Here is an 18,540-nt window from a genome sequence, read left to right as displayed (position 1 = left end):
TCCAACCCATGGCTGGAGAGGTCTATCCCCATGACTCCACTGTGCCAGAGCTTTGACAGGAGGATGTCTAGCAACAAGGGGTAGTAGGATGAAGCTGGAACACAAAAAGTTCCATTTAAACATGAGGACAAACTGTTTCACTGTTCAGGTGAGGGAGCCCTGGCCCAGGCTGCCGAGGGAGGCTGTGGAGGCTCCTTCCTTGGAGGGCTTCAAGACCCACCTGGACACGTTCCTGTGTGACCTGATCTAGGTGGGACCTGCTTCTGCAGGGGGAGTTGGACTGGATGATCTCTAAAGGTCCCTTCCAACCCCTGCCATTCCATGATTCTATGATTCTATATCCCTCTGCATGTTTGCACATTGGAGCCAGAGGGACATCCCTAGGCACTGCAGTGAGTCATTGTACAGATTTTCGGGAGGCTTAAAGATGAAATGAAATGAAAACCAAAACCCTTGAGAGGGTCAGTTAGTTCTTGTGGTTATCAGGGAAGTCACTTGTGTGTCACATTTAACAGACAAGGTTCCTGTGGTGGGAAAGGCCAGGACATTTCCTCTTCATCATGCTGACTGCACCAGCAATGTGGACTGCCAGATTACTCCCAGAGATGAACCCAAATATCCTCTCAATTTTAAACACTGTAGTTTCTGAAAGCCAATAGGTTCCAGTGCTCAGATGGCCATCTGGTCAAACCAAATAACTCCTGAACCTTGTGACAATGTCAATCAAGCCTGAAAGTGTCATGGAAAACTAAGGGTGGATTCGATTCCTGCTTGAGGTTGGTTGGTGTGAGAAGACCTGAATTAGCAGCTGTCCTGGAGCAGGGGCAGTTCGAGCTGTGCCATGACTCATCCTCTTTGTAGGACCCTGTAGTGGAAACCAGGGTGGGCTGGGGCAATGGCCTTTTGGTGGCCAGGCTTTTGAGATGCTCATTGGTTTGGTGAGCAAGGAAAAGCAGGACTGAGCAAATCTCTACTTCAGTGGTTAAGACACCCTGTATCTTAACAACTGGTGTCTCTGTCCTAGTCCCAGCCCCAGCATGTGCCTGCTGTCCTGTGCAGTAGTGAGATGTTTATTGCAGAGGATGGGCAGCCCATGCATTCTCTCCTGTAAATGCACACTCATTTCAGCTGAAACAAGAGGGGAGGTCCCTTCACATCCTCCAGCTGCCCATCCACCCACAGCTCAGTTCATAGGCACCATGGTGGGGGCTCTGGGGTCCTTCAGCCAAGAGGTGATGGGTCCCTCTGGGGCCAGTTGAGCCCAGTGTTGTGGTCAGATGCTCAAATGCTCTTGGCTCCATCCCTTGCAGTCACACATCTGTGCTGAGTTAGGGCAAAAGAAAGGCAGGTTGAGGTCCAGTGGTTGTTAGAGCAGCTCCAAGGGTAAAACACGTCTGGTTTCATTAGCTTTCTGTGGTGGTGTTCACAGTCTCTTTTTGTATCAGATGGGAACAAAGCAGGGTAAGCCAGACGATGGTGTGGGTGCTGTCGGTTACCAGGGTTACAACACGCATGGGAAAAAGGGAAAAAAACGCTCATATATTGCAAGGAACTAACTGTTAATTTTGCTGTAGTAGCAATACTCAGGACTGGCATTACCACGGATGTATTTATATCCTCTGTCCTGTAGAAAATATGTAAGTTATTCCAAGGCATGTGCCTACCCAGAGCTGGAGTGAGGGAGCTGTGGTGTGAGGGCTGAGGGGGTCCTCTGTTATTCCTCACAGCTGCCCAGATGAGAATGCCAATCTGAATATGCTTAAAATCAAAGGCGGGGGGGGGGGGAAATCATATTCTAACCCCAAAGGCATCTGTCTTGCACAAGGCACCCTGCAAAGAAAGGAGTAGGGCAGCTCAAGGTCCTGTCACTCAACCAGCGAAAGGACACGACTGGCCCACAGTATCACACCTAGTGAGGCTTGTTAGCTCCGTTTAGAGCCAAACTCCAGTGAAAAATGGGTCAGAAAAGAAGATTTGCCTCACGTCAGCAAGGAAAGCCAAAGCTGGAGGAAAACAGAAAATAAAGCTGTTGTACAAGAGGTCCAGTGAATGAAAGCAGGAACCTGGTGTCAAGGCATTTGCCAGAGCCTGATGGGAGTGAAAGAAGGGCAACCAACCTTCTTGATCTTGACAGGAGCTGGGGCTGCTGGGAGGGTGGTGGGACCCCACAGAGCAGTGGATAGGCAGAGTGCTTGGACAAGGAGGCCACAGTAGCCAAGTGGGAACATTGGTGCCAAGAAAACAAACCCCCTGGAGACGACCCAGCACTGAAAGTGGCATTTACTCCTTCCCTTGGAAGCACAGGCCCCATGGTTTGATTTTTCCAGCCCAGTACGCCATGGGGAAGCTGGAATGAATTTCATGGTTGGAGAATTTTCTGGTTTTAATCAGTGATCAAGAGCGAGCGGTGGGACAGAAAGGCCTCGTGCAGGGACTCTCCCCCTGCCTGCGGGCTCCCTGGCCTGGCTGCCTCTAGTGTGGAGCCCCAGACAGTGGGGCTGGAGGCAGGAGTGACTCCATGGGACAGGCCGTGAAGGGCTTAGTGCCTCCACAAGCAACCAGGCAGAGGGCATTGCTTTCATCTTCCCGCCTGCAGCATCTGCAGGCCGGGCTTGTAAAAATTTCATTGTTACTTTCACCCTTCAGGCCTTTTTCTCTTGTTTAATTGGGATCCGAGGCTGGAGTTGGTGGAACGCTTAAGCCCATGCACCAGCAGTGCCTGCTCTGTCATGGGCAGAGGAACAGTGAGGCCTCAGCCCAAAACTGGACAGGGGGAAACGGCCTCAAGTTGTGCTGAGAGAGATTCAGATTGAAGATTGCCAAGAGCTTTTTCCCTGAGAGGGGTGTCAGCCCCTGTGCCAGGCTGCCCAGGGAGGTGAGGGAGTCCCCAGCCCTGGAGGGATCCCAAAGAGCTGAGGTGCTGAGGGCCATGGGTTAGTGGTGGCCTTGGCAGGATGAGGGGAGGGCCTGGACTCGATCTTAAAGGTCTTATCCAACCAAAATGATCCTATGAGTCTATGACTTCTGGCTTGAGAGAGGCTCTTGGGCTGGACCATTGTCAGGCACTGGCGTTCTAGTGCATATCCTCTCAAAACAGCTTTCCTTGAGGCTTTTGGGGGTCTTTTGCAGGTTTCATCACCAATCTTGGCAGCATGGCTCTGGGGTTGGATTGATTCTCAGCACAGTCAACCCTGATGCTCCTAATCCAAAGCCTTTTAGGTCTTGGAAGTCATGTTGAGTTCAGGAGGCCAGTTTCCCACCTGGGGCATATTTTCATTACAGGAAAAGAGATCACCAGATAGGGACCTGCTTTGTTACAGGAAACTGATCTCCAGATATAGACCTGCTCTAAGCTTGGGAAACTCTAGGAACATGAAGGCAGGGTGATTCTCGGTGTTCAGAGCTGAGAAGCTTCAGATACGTTCACCTCCTTCCAGTGGAGGTGGGTAGTGCAGTAAAACAACTTCAGCTGAAGCAGTAATGGGCACAGGATCATGATAAGTGAGAATTCAAGAGCTGCCTAAAACAGGCCTGCAAGAGAAGATGATGCAGGACAAAAAAAAAAAGCAGGAAAGCAGAGGGAACAGCAGATGTTTCTGCCCCAACATCTCAGATGCTTTTTTAAGCTCTCAGCAGGATTCCCATCTATGTATTGTTCTTGGTGGCTCCTGGGTGTCTACCAGAGGCTCATGAGCATCTGAGAGCTCCAGGAGCTGCTTGGGCATGTGGAAGCACACACAACTTCTCCAACTGCAGGAGATGTTTGAAAGGCTCAGGCTGAAGGCTCAGAGACAAAAGAACAGGGTTGTATAGGAGCTACCCTTACTCCTAAGTCAGCCTGAGCATACGGCTGGTTGTTGTTTTGTGTTGATGGTTGAGTTGACAGGGCTCATCTCGGCTTTGGGACTCCCAGGGAGAGCCTCAGGCCTGACATGCCATGGGGTATGCAAAAGCATTAAAAAGGATTGAAACATCCTAAACTGAACTATGTGAGAGCTTCACCTGGTCCTAGTGAGCTGTGCTGGGCTGTGTGATGGATGAGGAGTGAAAATGGGAGACCTGACACAGAGACAAAGTCACGCTGGCTACGGATATATCCCTCCATATCCATCATGCTCTAAAGCCACAAGTTTATGCCCCTCTGTGGTTTTGCTCTAGGAAGTTACGTCTCAGGCTCTGCCCTAGAACCTTAAAATACAGACTTTAAGCTTGGCTTTTGGTTTCTGCCCTGTGGGCGTGATCGCTCCCTCACGTCTCTTGGTTACACAGTGGCCCATAGTGCAGCCTTGCTCTCCCAGTCCCTCCTACTGCTACAGCCCTTTGGATGCATCCCTAAGCTTGTCACATTGCTCTCAATGACCTCAGGCCAGCTGCCCCTGCCTCAGTTTCCCCTTCATTCTGGCTACCAGCCTCTGTGCCTTTGGCATCATCTGTGATGATTCTCCTCCACCAACAGCAGAAGTTGTTTATTTTAAGGGCTGGCAATGGCTTCTCCTTGGTCTATTTATACACCCGTTGCCCAAGTGCTGGAGATGAAAGCCACTTGGCTTCCCACAGGAGAACACTGCAACAGGGAAGGGCAGTTGCAAGAGGCACTGACTGCTGCTGCTGCCCGCGTTTGGAAAGCCTCCACGCCAGGAGACATCAAAGAGCGCAACAGCACCTTCAGCTCCCAGGCAGCGGGGAGGTGAAATGCCCTTCCAGTTCAGGCATGCCTCAGAGTTTGCTCAAAAAAACCCACTTTCTTATGAATCTGCAATTGAAACTGTAATTATGTCATCGCTCTCAACAGCCCCAGCGACAAGTTCAGGCACGGGGAGAGCCTGAACGGCCGCGGCTGGTGCGTGGTGTGCAGCCCACAGCCCAGCCTGCCCGCTTCCCCCTTGGGCTTATTCCAACTGGCAAACCCTGTCGTGGTCCGTGGTGTCCTCTACAGGGGAGACAAAATGCCTCTCAAGGTCCTGGGGGGCAAAGCTGCCCACGGAAGGTGTGATGGACTCGCGTGGTGGTGGTGACTGTCCCCCTGCACCGCTGCTGGAGTCTCCCGGTTGTCCTCATGGTCGTGCCATGAACCTGGGTGTCATTCTATCACCACCTTGCTTTCACCAAGGCTGGCTTCCTCCATTTCATGCCTGAATTGGCATCCCATTGCAGATGTGAGATTCGAGTGCTTAAGCACCCTTCAGACACTCCCAGCACCTTGACTAGAGGGTTCCTAGTTCCCCACAGGGCCTCAGGTTCTGATGCTGCTGGTTTCCTACTTCCCTGCACGCCATCTTGGGTGGCTGGTGCTGCCCTTATAATGCATGTATCCCAAGAGCCAGCATGCATGGGGCATGTCCCATCCTGGGGATGCTCAACTCTTCCTCCACTCAGAGCTGTTTGACCCAGCAATCCCCCAAACCCATATCTCTGAGTTTTTCTTTCTCCAGGGCTTCCACCTCTCAGCTGTCCCTCACCCCCTTGGAAGCCAGCCCTGCTCCCCCAGCTCCCCACTCGCCTCTGGTCTGAAAATGCTGGTTTGAGCATTTACTGCTCTCTAGACCTTTTTTTGGACCTCGTTAAATAACACTGCAAATGCTGATGTTAATTAAAATTCCTCCTAACCGCTCCCTGCTCACCCTCATCTCGTAACCCCTCCTTAAAACCTCATCCATTTTTAGGACCTTCCCAAGCCGAGGCTCTCTCGACTCAACATCATTCGAAGCGTTTTCTCTGTGCCACACACCTCCTCCCTAAAAAACCTCTGAGAAACAGAGCACTAGCTGCCTTTTTTTTCCCACCACCATCTATCATTTTGTCTGTCCTTGGATATTAAGCTCGAGGAACGTCAACAGGATTTATCGTGCTTACGCTGGTCTTTATCTGTGCCAGGAAAACAAGAGCCTGACAGAGATAGAACATCGGGTGGGAACTAGTGTCATCTCCCATGTTCAGGGGTGATAACCAGGTATGTACCCCAGAAAGATGACTTGAGCTCGCACCTGCTCTGCGCTGGACCTCAAATATCTGGAACAATGTCTACAGAATCCTTGGGGTTTGCTGTTGGTAGCCCCTGCTATAGGTTTTTTGACCTCCTGTGTGTGTGTGTTGTAGGGGGGAAGGTGTCCTTTGGAGGTTTATTATCCTTACTGGAGGAAAAGCTGTTTTCCCTGTAGGAAGAGTGGTTCTGCAGACAAGGGAGAAAAACACCAAATTGAGACATTTTCTTAAATCTCCAAATGAAACACAACCAAGGAAGAAAAAGAAAGTGGATAACAGAAAGTGGGGCTGGAAGTGAGCACTGAAAAATCGGCTGATCAACCCAAAGGGCAAGTCAGCTATCCTGAAACCACCTGTGGCTGCTGTTTTCCCAACCTGTTCTCAATAGCCTTAAAAGCAACTCTACTATTCTTTTCAGGCAACTTTACTCCAGGCCTTAATTACCTCCCCTGCTGGCAAACTGCCCTTTGTCACCCAGGCTACATCTTCCTTCCTGCAGTTCAAGCCCATGACTCCTCAGCCCTTCCTCTGTGATTATGAAGAGTTTATTTCCTCTCTTCATTAGTGATATTTTACAATTTACTATGTTCCCTCACTGTCCTTTTCCTCCCCTAGACTAAACAACACCAGGTCCTCCAAGCTTCCGTTTTGGGATATCTTTTAATTTTCCAAGCACTTTACACGCTCTCCTCTGGACTCCCTCTATTAGTAGTTCACTTTATTAGTAAATCATCATCCAGCATTCATTAGACAAGATTTATTATAATATCTTTAGTCTTCTCGTTAATATAGACGAGAATGGCTGTTGTCCAGCCATCTGCCAGCTCTTTATGGCTTGCAGAGGCAAGGGAGGGGTGTGTTGAGAGCATTCTCGGCACTCAGTTGCAATAGGAGCATAGGGAGAACCAGCTGAGCGCCCCGCAGATCTCCCAACCACCGCCCAGACACTCCTGAGGACCCCGTTCCCGAAGATGTGTGAAAGACTCATCAGGAATTTGTGGATCTTCTGAGGTCCACATGGTTTTGGGGAGTCCCATGACTACTCCAGCCCTGACTGGCAGAGTCCTGTTGAAAGTCAGGGTGAAGTCTGGGCAGGGAGGGACTCAGGAGCCCAGCCAGGCAGTAAACGAGAGCGGGGACAAGAATATCACTTTTTATCCAGTCTCAAATTATGTGGGGTTTTTTTTCTCCACAAAGACATTTTGATAAGAGAAAGTATTTTGTGTTATTTATTGCAATTAGCTCTGGAGTTGACTCTGCTGAAGATCAAGACCCTGGAGCTGCAGAAACAACATCATCAGCGAGATAAGCTACAGCCATCAGTGCACAGCGGGTTTCCGTTTCAGAGGGAGGACGTCAGACCCCCTGCTAGAATAAAGAGCTCCAGCCCTACCCAAACACAAGCAGCTAGGAACATTTTTTTCCAGTGGAGACCCGGCCTGGGATCTGTAGGACAAAGCAGCACAACATTGTGCGTGCACTGCGTGCCTCCTAAGGGTGCTTTGAATGCAAAAACAAGACAGTGCATTTTGGTTTTTATGCTTGAAAGGGATGGTTGTGGTGGAGGTGTCTGTGTGCATCACAGAGGTTTTGGTCAAAGGGCTCAACTTACTCTCCCATAGATTGTACTTCAGGCCATTTGACGCTAAAACACATCTCATTGTGTCTTCAGCAGTGTTTAGGAGTGTGGGCTCCATCGAGGGTTATTGTCCCAAATCCAACTTTCCGAGGCTCAGTTTCAAGGCCAGCATTACTTAAAGAGGTGGGAGGAGGGGAGTTGTCCATGGGGTGGGCATCATTCTGAAGCAGAGACACCTCTGCTAATGCAGGGCAGAGCAGCGTCATCTACCTTGACTTGAGCAAGACTTTTGACACTATTCTCATAACATACTCATCAGAAAGCTCAGGCAGTGTGGCTGGGATGAGTGGACAGTGAGGTGGATGGAGAGCTGCTGAATGACAGAGCCCAGAGGGTGGTGATCGATGGCACAGAGTGGAGTTGGAGGCCTGTGGCCAGTGGAGTTCCACAGGGATGGGTTCTGGGGCCAGTCTTGTTCAACATCTTCATCAATCACCTGGGTGAGGGGACAGAGGGACCCTCAGCAAGTTCCCTGCTGGCACCAAACTGGGAGCACTGGCTGATTCCCCAGAGGCTGTGCTGCCAGTCAGTGAGAGCTGGGCAGGCTGAGAGTTGGGCACAGAGGAACCTCCTGAGGTTCAACAAGGGCAAGTGCAGAGTCCTGCAGCTGGGGAGGAACAACCCCCTGCACCAGGCCAGGCTGGGGATTGACCTGCTGGAGAGCAGCTCTGCAGAGACAGACCTGGGAGTGCTGACTGATAATAAACAAGCCATCAACTTGTCTTCGTGGCCAAGAAGCCAATGGCAGCCTGGGGGCATCAAGAAGAGTGTGGGCAGCAGGTCAAGGGAGGTTCTGCTCCCCCTCTGCTCTGCCCTGCTGAGGCCTCATCTGGAGTCCTGTGTCCAGTTCTGGGCTCCCCAGCTGCAGAGGGACAGGGAACTGCTGCAGAGAGGCCAGGGCAGGGCCACCAAGATGATCAGGGCACTGGAGCATCCTCCTTATGAGGAAAGGCTGTGGGACTGGGGCTGTTTAGTCTGGAGAAGACTGAGAATGACCTCATTAGTACTTACAAGTGTATAAATGGTAAGTGGCAAGACATTGGGATATCTCTTTTTTCTCTTGTATCTAGCAACAGGACAAGGGGTGATGGGATGAAGCTGGAACACAAACAGTTCCATTTAAACATAAGAAAAAGCCCTTTCCCTGTGAGGTGAGGGAGCCCTGGCCCAGGCTGCCCAGGGAGGGTGTGCAGGCTTCTTCCTTGGAGGTCTTCAAAACCTGCCTTGACACGTTCCTGTGTGACCTGATCTAGGTGACCCTGCTTCTGCAGGGGGGTTGGACTGGATGATCTGTAAAGGTCCCTTCCAACCCCTACCATTCCATGATTCCATGATTCTATGAATTGCCTGCAAAGCCCTGTTTTCTGGAGCAAACAGGAAAATGGGAATTGACAGCTGATCCCAGGTCAGTCTGGACATCTGTGAGGCTTAGTTGTGCCCTGTTACTTGAAAGGAAGAATTTGCTCAGGCATCAGGGAAACATGAAGAGGAGTTGGGGTGGGGGTGGGGGAGTCATGCAGAGGCTGGGGAGGAAGCAGGAATTTCCCTGCAGGATCCTTTCTCACTCCTTGTTTCACCTTCCTCCTCTTCTTTCCCCTCTTTCGCCCTCCCTCAGGCCAGGACAAGATCTTTCCTTCTATAAATTCCAGGTACCTTTGTGCAGTGACCCTTAGACCAGGTTGTTTTAGGTGAGCAAAGCCCCCGCCAGACGCTGCTGATTAATTATTACTTCCCTCCTCCTGCTTCTCAGCCTTGGGAAACTGCTCAGTATTGGGCAACTCTCTGTTTTGTTTGGTTGGGGTTTTATTGTTGTTGTTCATAAATAGACATCAATCAATCAATCAATCAAAACACCACTTTCCCTAGGCTTAAAATACTACTTCCAACCACAACTGCAGGTCAGAGGGGAAAGACCCAAAAGGAAAGGGGTCTGTGGGTGGAAGGATGCCTGTAGGGATGTCCCACCTCGGACGTGTGGGTTCATCTGGACCAGGGCAGCAGTGTTTGGGAGCAAGATTTGGCTGTGACTCCGGTGTCCTGGCAAAGGGACGTGGCGGAGGCTGGTTGTTACAACACCGAGTGCTTCAGCCCTCAGCATGATTTCCACTGGCACCTGCCTCGGCAGCCAAGTGGGAGACCTTTGCTCAGCTTCCCATTAACCATTTCGTTTTAATTAAAGGCATTCACCACTCAGCTGCCACTGACCAGCTGGGAAACGAAATGAGTGGTCTCTAACCGTCCTCCCCACCTACTTCTTTCCCCACTAATCAGGCCATTTTGGTGTTGCAGAGATGGGAGGGGAGGTGGGTGCAAAGAGAGCGCTTAGGGAAAAAGGTGGGAGGTTGTGCTGGAGCTTTTGGGGAGGAAAGTGAGGAGAACTCTTATGCTGTAAGTGTACAGAGGTGCAGAACCTCCCTTAGTCATAGAATCGTAGAATTGGTTGGTTGGAAAAGACCTTTAAGCTTGTTAAATCCAACCCCTCCCCTCACCTTGCCCAGCACCACTAACCCCTGGCCCTCAGCACCTCAGCTCCAGGGCTTTGGGATCCCTCCAGGGCTGGGCACTCCCCCAGCTCCCTGGGCAGCCTGGCACAGGGGCTGACACCCCTCTCAGGGAAAAACTTCTCCCTAATCTCCAATCTAAACCTCCCTATAGTACAAGCCTGAACTTGAACCCTCTCCCAGGACAGTTTTGTGCATGTCCACTTTCAGGTGCCCATGCCCAAGAAGGAAGGGGAATGCCTCACCCCTGAGTGCTTCATTGGTGCTTCATTCCTGATGGCACATGGCTGTCCCAAAGGGCTGTGGGGGTCGTGTTGCCCGTGCTGTGCCCACTCACCCACTGCAGAGCTGCATGTGCGCCCCAACAGTGTCCCCGTGTCCTCCCCGTGCTGATATCCGTCTCTTGTCAGCCAGGAGTGGGTGACCAGGCTAACTTTATCGCTTTCCTCTGCTTTATCTGCTTCTGAAGAAATTGGGCTGGGACTGGGTGCCCCAGGAGTGATGCAGGGAGCTCGAAACAGAGCGTCCAGTGAGGGTGGCTTCATAACAGCATTTCCTGGAGGCCCAGCACTTGGGCAATGACTCTTACAACAGCTCATGGGGACAGCGAAGCTGAGATGAGGAGATTATACAACCCGTCTGCAGGTGGGTCCTCTGCCTGCAAAGCAGCTGGTGCTGAGATCCTGTCACACACCTCAGGGGTGAAGCAGTGCCAAGAGACCCTGAGGACCTGTGTTGGCCCGTGAGGCTGGGGAGGATGGGTGATCACAGAATCCCTGAAAGGCAGGGGTGGGAAGGGCCCTGAAGAGCTCATCCAGCCCAATCTCCTGCTAAAGTGGGTTCCCCTCAACCAGGGGCCACAAGTGGGTTTGGAAACCTCCTGAGAAGGAGCCTCCACACCCTCCCTGGGCAGCCTGGGCCAGGGCTCCCTCACCTCAGCACCAAAGGAGTTTCTCCTCCTGTGCCTGTGGCACTGCCTGTGCTCCAGCCTGTGCCCGTTACTCCTTGTCCTGGCACTGGCCACTGCAGAAAAAAGTGTGACCCCATTCTCCTGACATCCACTCTTTAGGTACTTAGGTGTTGATGAGGTCCCCCTTCTGCTTTATCCAGGCTGAACAGCTCCAGGCCCTGCAGCCGTTCCTCTTAAGAAAGATGTTCCAGACCCTCAGGCATCTTGGTAGCCCTAAATGATGCTGGTGGCCAAAGCTGCAGCTCCTGTTAACTTGAAATGAACAGGGCAGCTTGTGCACCCTGAAGCAATGCAGGGAGGTGGATCATGGCTGGAGATGATCCATTTTTCTCTTGTATCTAGTGACAGAGGACAAGGGGTGATGGGATGAAGCTGGAACACAAACAGTTCCATTTAAACATAAGGACAAACTGTTTCAGTGTTTGAGTGAGGGAGCCCTGGCCCAGGCTGCCCAGGGAGGGTGTGGAGGCTCCTTCCTTGGAGGGCTTCAAGACCCGTCTGGACACGTTCCTGTGTGACCTGATCTAGGTGACCCTGCTTCTGCAGCGGTGGGGGGTGGACTGGATGATCTCTAAAGGTCCCTTGCAATCCCCATCATTCTGTGATGCTATGATTCTATGAAGACTTGTCCTAAAAGCCACATGGAGCTGCCCATGGAGTGACAGATGTAAGTCAGAGCTGTGGCAAATACCCAGTGTAGGCAAACACAGGTATGGTCCCCTGGGACCAGCGATGCAATGGTGGGAGGGATTTGCAGCAGGGCCACCCACTGCAGTGTGCCCTCATCCCACAGTCCCACGTGGGAGGGTGCAAATCAACCTTTCCCCCACCCCAGTGAGCCCTTTTTGCGGTTAGGGCTCGCACACACCAGGGTGGCAGCAAGGGACAGAGGCCACGGGTTGTCCTCTGGAGACCCTGACTGAGTGCCCTGGGTGGAAAGTGCAGCGGTGCCCGGACGTCTGGGCTCCCTTCCAGGCTCGTCATGGGACTCCCAGCAAATCCCCCGGGGCAATCCGATCTCCAGGACGCCAGGCACCTATCCCTCTCTCCTGCACGTCGGGTTTTCCATGGTTTAAGGTGCCAAAGTTCATTGAGAGTCCTGGCAGCTCGGGCACACCCTCAGCCTGTGCCACCCTTCATGGGACAAGGCAGCTCACCCAGCCAGCAGGAAGGAAATTAAGGTGCAGGAGGGATAAAGCTTTGCACCTGTATATAGAGAATATACATCACCCTCGTGACACATCCCACATAACCACCAGAGCTTGCATGGCTGCTAGGAAACTTTAGCTGGTTTTATTTCGCAGAGCAGTCAGACTTGATGATGAAACTCTGTCTGAGGCTTCGTGGAGACAAATGACACATGTTTCCCAGTAGTCCTTGAATGGCTATCAAATGTGTCATAGTTAGGAGCCAGCCTGGAGGGACTTTTTCTCCAGTGGCTACTATTCCAGGAAATGAGTCTGCCCTGTGCATTCCCTGCGTTTGCCAGTGATCTAGGAGGTTTCTCTGATAAAATTAGAAGGTCCATTTTCATAAAGTTTCTACTGCCTCTTGAGTAATTTAGGAGGTGAAATAACCACGAGGTAAAAGTCTCCCATCTGTTCTGGGAAGAGATGATGGGCTTGTTGGGAAACACAACAGGCCCAGGAATGACGCAGTGACATCTGTCCCTTTGCAGCTCTGCCGTGGGTCTGGTGTGAAACCTTCCCGTTCGTGTCCTTGTGCTGAGGGGACTGTCACCCCCCAGGAGAGATGTGCAGCCCTGAACGTCCTCTCTGCACCACCCACACACCTTCAGGTGGGTGCCAGCAGCTTGCACAACCCACGGGATGGGGTCAGGGACATGGAACGTGGCTCCAGCTCCCAGTTCTCTTGGCATGTGCCCAGGCAAAGAGATTCATCTCCACTGTAGGGTGGCAAGAGGAAAACTGAGGATTAATGAGCAGTGTCATGTCTTTATGAGCCCCTTGGTGCTGCTGGAAGGTTTCCTGGAGGCCCAGCTAGTTGGCACAGGACAAATCTGTGCCAAAAAGCCCCTGAAGCATCCCCAGTGCAGAGTACTGTGGTCCTTTGGCACAGTGTGCTGCCACCAAAATCACTCCAGTTTTCCCTTTCGCCCTCTAATCCTGGGCTGGGCTGGGACAGACCCAGGGCTGACCTAAGGGTGGCACAGGGAAGGTTTGGTCAGCCCTGCACTACCCGAACCTCAAATGTCTGACATGAAACAAATTACTGTGGCAATATTCGAGGCACCACGTCACCATCTCAAACTGGAAATACTGCAAGGAGAGCCTTTCTAAGCAGATGAGGCTGTCAAACTCCAGCAAAATCACAGAAAGAGCAAGTTAAAACACAGAAAATCCAGTGTCCCCTTGCTCTTGCTTCGCTCCCCATGAACTCTCTTGAACTTGGAAAAACCAAAACAAACCAGGGCTGGGTTCAGCCTCAGTTCAAGTCGTAGATAAAGTTCAGTCTACTTCTAATTTTACCCTGATGGTTCCCACCAGAAAGCAGGCTCCGTCATGGCACTGTTGGGGAGGGAGGTAGGGTAAGCCAGTCCTGACCCTCACCCCTCCACCAGCCCCCCTGGCTGTGCCCAAACCCCCCGTGCCCACCAGCTGCCACATCCAGGCGGGACAGCGAGCATGAGGCCACGTGCCCCAGCCACCCCATGGGATCATCTGGGAGTGACCACGGTGCAGCAACATCCCATGGGGATGGTTGTTCCCTGCCCTGTCCAGCCAGGGCTCCCCTGGGCCAGGTCTCCATGTGATGGCTGCTGTTGGCCTTGTCTTTGCTCAGGGCTCCTCTGGGCTTTTATCTTTGAATTTTTGTTGCATCCCTGCTCCTAAGGGAGCAATTAGGTGAGATGAAGGAGGTGATTAGGGGAGGAATGGGGAGGCAGTGGGTTATGCACAGAGGAGCTGGGGGGTATGAGGCTCACTGCAACCTCCTTGCAGCACTGCCATGGATGATATGGATGCACACAGGTGGTGGTGGCTGCTAGTGGGATTTTGGGATGTAAACCCAGCATGACTCAGGCAAAGTGTCAGCAGTGTCTCTGTAGAAAAGGGAGAAAACACTTAAGCAAAGTGCAGGAGATCTAAGTGAGAACTGCAGGGGTAGTCACTTGTTCCCACAGGGATGGGGACTGGCACAAGGGCAACTCATCATTCCCAAGGAGACATCCTTGGCTATGGAAAGGGAGCTGAGGTGGCCAAGTGTGACAGTTTGGAGATGGAGAGGGGTAGGAGCCCTGCCTGCAAACAAAGAAAGGACAGAGAGTAACTGGGGGAAATAAAGCATGGGTAAATTGGGCTGAGGAGCAGAACCTGAGCAGCAGAGTTGGGCTGTTCGGGCTTATCCCTCTGTGAGAATGGTGAATCCCCACTTTGGAGTGCTCCCAGAAGCAACAGAAATGCAATTTCATGTAAAGAATATATATACTGGGGGACGTGTCCAAGCAGAGATTGTAAAAACCTCTTGCCCTCTCCACATGGAACACAATCTGTCTCCTGAACGCTTCTTCACCCTGAAAAAAAACCCATAATACTGCATTTACCTTTAGGAAAGCAGCACAGATCCTCGTTTTCCAACAAATCCACCACATTTTTGTGCTTTGAGAGAAGAGCAGAGCAGCCCAGAGAACTGGGGTCCGATCTCTCGCACGAGCTGCAAAACACAGCGCCAGGGGCAGAAGTTACCTTTAGCTGGAAAACAGTCCAGCAACTGGGTTTCACAGCCTTTCTCTCCCCAGAGTGACATTTTACAGCGTTTTCCCTCAAAACCAGGTGACATGTGCAATTACCACCAGGCAGGTTTTTGGTAACACATCTTCTGGCACAGCTTCTCCCCCCAACCCTTGTGAAGACGTTGGTTTACCAGTTCTGGCCTCTTCCAGACTTGCTTGGAAAGGTGAACTTGAGCTCTTTTGGAGCTTAGAATTTAAAAACATCCAACAATGTAATTACAGAATTGATCTCTGAGCTTGCAGGGTGCTCTTCCCCCACCCCCCTGCCCCCAGCATGCTGGTGGCATTAGCTGCTGGGAGACATGGTGTTGATTCTCTCTTCAGAGGGCTGATAGATGAGCAGAAATGCCTGCAGGTTTCTGTGGGATCAAAGGTAGGGCTGGGATTTTTTGGGAACAGTAAGTCCTAGCTCTGGGCCTGATTGCCCACGAGGGTTTGGAGAGGAGATGGCAGGTGAAGAAGCTGCAAGGCTGCTGGAGTGGATGAAGCTCCAGGAGACTGAATCTATCTCATTGTTCCGGAGTCTTCAAGGGACATTAAAACACAAATTTCCCTTTGGCACCAGTGCTGGGACCTGCCTGGGACAGAGTCACCTGCAGTGAGGGAGATCTGCAGCTCTGGGGCACGGCTGGACTGCACAAAGGAGGTTATCTCCCTACCCAAGGTAGGTCCAAACTAAAACAGAAACTCCTAGGACTCAGATGTTAACAAGGTAGTAAACTCTGCTCAGGATTTCTTTTGGGTTTTGTCCCAGGGACACAAGAGCACCAGTGACAGACAACTTGGCTGTGGTTGACACAGGGGACCTGGGGAACCCCTGGCTCAGCTGATGCCTGATCACGGCACGTCAGGCTGATGCTGCTCATGACCCACCTACACATGACACCCTGGCTCCGGCTCCTGGCCAGGGGACTGCACATCTGATGCCAGAGCATGGGGCTGTGTGCCAGGAAAGCCCAGGCTCCTGCACAGCTTGCTAAGGGTATTTTTCAAGGTAAGAGAGAGCTGCTTGTTCCCCATGGCCTCGCGCAAGAGGAAAGCCAGAAGGAACTGTTCTCTGATGCACACATGAAGCAAAAGATGATGAGATTTGTCTCCTGGACTAGGAAGCCTGGAGAACCCACCGGTATCTCTGAGCATCCCCCAAGTCCAGGCTCAGTACTGCCTGCTGAAGTGTGGAAATGGTCTCCATTTGGACTTTGCACAAGCCCTCGATGGCAGGAGATCCCACGGACCACTTTTTTGACCTCTCACATGTGTGCAGACCCATACTGCAACCCAGCTCTTCAGCCAGATGTACTCACCACATCTCTATCAGTTGAAAAGGCACTGATGTGCTCCAGGACCTGGTTTCCTCTGGCATTATCAGTGACCACTGTGGGGTCACAAGCGGGATCTATGCCGCTCCCTCCCTGCCTTGGCTGTGAAGACACATCTTTGTGTCATGTATTTGGGTGTCTAAGAAGGACACAAGTCGGGATAGAAACAAAAGGCTGATGCATTTTCCCTCCATCAGGGCTGGGAGAAGAGGTGCAGATGCTGAAGCATGCTTGGTCATGCATGGTAAAGGTGGTTGCTGTCATCAGACCTTCACCACCTCCTGGCATCACTTTCCCAAAGTAGAAACTGGACAGAAAGCTCAGTTATTGAAAAGGTCTATGCTAACAAAGCCTAATGCTTTGTTTAAACGTGACTGCTACAGCAACGTAACACACATTGAAATTAAATGCTTTGTTTGGTGAAAAACTCCACTTAGGGCAGAATGGACTTCTGAAATCTCGGCATTTCTCTCGAGAGGAACTTCACATTTTCCCCCGTTAACCCTGTGGCACAGCCTCAAATGGTGGGGAATGGTTAGCTGGCTTTGGGGCACCAGCTTAGCAGCCAATCCACCAAGGCTTTGCCCTTTGCAAAACCTCTAACTCCTCTTGAAGGCTGCAGCTCCGAGGGGAGCGGTGCCTTTGTGTGGGGTGGAGGAAGCCAGGGGAGGTTCAGGCTGGATGTGAGGAGGAATTTCTTTGCTGCCAGGGCTGTCAGGCGTTGGAACAGGCTGCTCAGGGAGGTGCTGGAGTCACCATCCCTGGAGGGGTTTCAGAGCCAGGTGGATGTTGCACTGAGGGCAATGGGCTGGTGGCTGATTGGGCTGGGACAGAGGCTGCACTCCATGAGCTTAAAGGTCTCTTCCAGCCAAAAGGACTCTATGATTTTAAGCCAAACCTCCCTAAGAAGGCTCCATCTCTGTGGCCTGCTCCAGGACCACCCATCCTTGAGACCCCACACTCATCTGTGACAGCGAGGAAAACCAGAGCAACTCCCCAAGAGTCTGTGCACTGTGAGATGCACTGTGTCTGCATCCCTGGAAATGTTTAAAGCTTTAAATTATAGCCCAGGGATGGGATCTTTCTTTGTTGTTTTTTTGCAGAAATCCAGCTGTAGAGTTTAATTCAGAGAAGTTGGTAGTCACATTCATGCAGCTACACAAGTCTCTGGCTCAATAATTAGTGATCCAAAAGGCAGAGGCCATACAGTCCCATAATGTGCATTCTTGTTGTAATATCACTGTTCTTGTTGCACCCCGAGCAATAAACATTTAAGCTACAGTTCAGCTTGCAAACACGGCAGAAATGCTGTTACATGAAACATCAATGGGTTTTGTCACTTAGGATTTACCTTTGTCATTGATTTTGCCACCAGCCTGAAGCCCTGTCCCAGGCTGCCCAGGGAGGGTGTGGAGGCTCCTTCTCAGGAGGTTCCCAAACCTGTCTGGACACGTTCCTGTGCCCCCTGATCAAGGGGAACCTGCTTGAGCAGGGGTTTGGGCTGGATGAGCTCTGTAGGGCTCTTCCAACCCTCACCATTCTGGGATTCTGTGATTCTATGAACAGTTAAGGACTCTGCTTATTATTCAGTATTAGAAGTGGAGCTGCTGGGAGAGGAGAACATCCTGGCTATTTGCAGCTTTGCCACGTTTTAGAAAAGCCAGGCAAAATTGCCCTGATTCATGAGGTTTCTTTATTTGCTGCTGTCTGGGTTTTTGGCAGCCACGAGGAATTCACAGACACGTTCCTGCACCTTGCAAGCTTCAGATTCGCAGCAATGCCCATCCATCTGCTCCAACGTCCCGTGTTCACTGCAAATCATCTTCCCATGTATTATACGCCAGTGGGTCTGAGGGCCCAGGGACTGTTCCTGCTCTTGGCTTCTTTTGCTCCTAGCTCAGCTCCAGTATTGACAAGCTCTTTCCAAAGCTGGTCCAGATGCCTACAACCTTGATTTGGTTGGACCAAGCCAAACTCCTGCTCTGGCACACCCTGGAGCTGTAGACTGGGGCAGTTGATGAGGACATTAAAGGATGGATCCTTGGAAAAGGAGGTTTGGAGGAGAGATTTGAATGGTTTTATCCCTCATTTACCAGCAGAGATTTCACTGTAGAACTTTCTCCTACCCAGTGGATGCAGCAATAGAAATTATAGCAAGGACCCAGGAGGAATTAGAAACACAACAAAACCAGTTCCTACTGGGTCAGCTTTTCACTGCCAGAGGGCAGGAACCAGGTTATGGATTTTCCCTGTGCTGTTATCAAAATAACCCAAAGCAATGGCTGGTGATTGCCCAAAGTACTATACAGGGGAGTTATATCCAGAGACAACCTCATTGTCCATCACAAGACATTCTGGGGAGGCAATGGGCCATCTGC

Source organism: Colius striatus, chromosome Z, assembly GCF_028858725.1.
Source record: "Colius striatus isolate bColStr4 chromosome Z, bColStr4.1.hap1, whole genome shotgun sequence".
Classification (NCBI taxonomy): domain Eukaryota; kingdom Metazoa; phylum Chordata; class Aves; order Coliiformes; family Coliidae; genus Colius; species Colius striatus.
The sequence above is the reverse complement of the archived record's forward strand: the minus strand, read 5'-3'. Positions refer to the sequence as shown.